Genomic DNA, 669 nt, shown 5'->3' on the forward strand with positions numbered 1-669 from the left:
TTAGAGCCCTGCACCGGCTGCTTATATAATTCAGGGTGTTTTAAACAAACTCCCGGGCTCTTCCCTGCCGGGAGAAGGCAGCACGCAGATTCCAGGCTTCTCCCGGCAGTGCTCCGTGGATGCGCCCCAGTCTCCAGCCCTTCCCCACAACACCAACCCCCAGGACCTGGATTTTCAGCTTCAAAAATAATCAAAGGTTTTCGTTACCCCCCCATCTCAAAGATACTTTATTTCCCCCACTTCCTGATCCTGCCTCTCGTTTATTTCGGCTTGGTTTGGCATTACTCACAGTATTTCCAGCAGCTAAAATTTTGTAAATTAAAGCAAACTCATGGCTGTTTAGAAACGCTCCAGCCCGTGTTAAACATCCCTGGCAGCAGCAGCCAAAACACTGCATTGGTCCTTAAAACCAGGTCAGGACAGATACACATTGCTAATGAGATTTAAGTGTACTTAGAGCTGCCAGTGCCCTGGCAGAGTTACTGAGAGGAGGGCAAAGGAAAGCCCACAGAACCGGGGATCTCCTGGCCACCTCTGTCCCTTCCTTCAGCAACAAACTGTCACTCCAAAGGGACAATTTTGCTGCGTGGGCTTGTAAGAGCTGCTTTCCACCCTAAGTGCTTGGACTCTGTGTATGGGCACAAACCAAGCTGTGTAGACCACCCCCCC

This window comes from Corvus brachyrhynchos, unplaced genomic scaffold (genome assembly GCF_000691975.1).
Source record: "Corvus brachyrhynchos isolate BGI_N302 unplaced genomic scaffold, ASM69197v1 scaffold99, whole genome shotgun sequence".
Lineage (NCBI taxonomy): Eukaryota > Metazoa > Chordata > Aves > Passeriformes > Corvidae > Corvus > Corvus brachyrhynchos.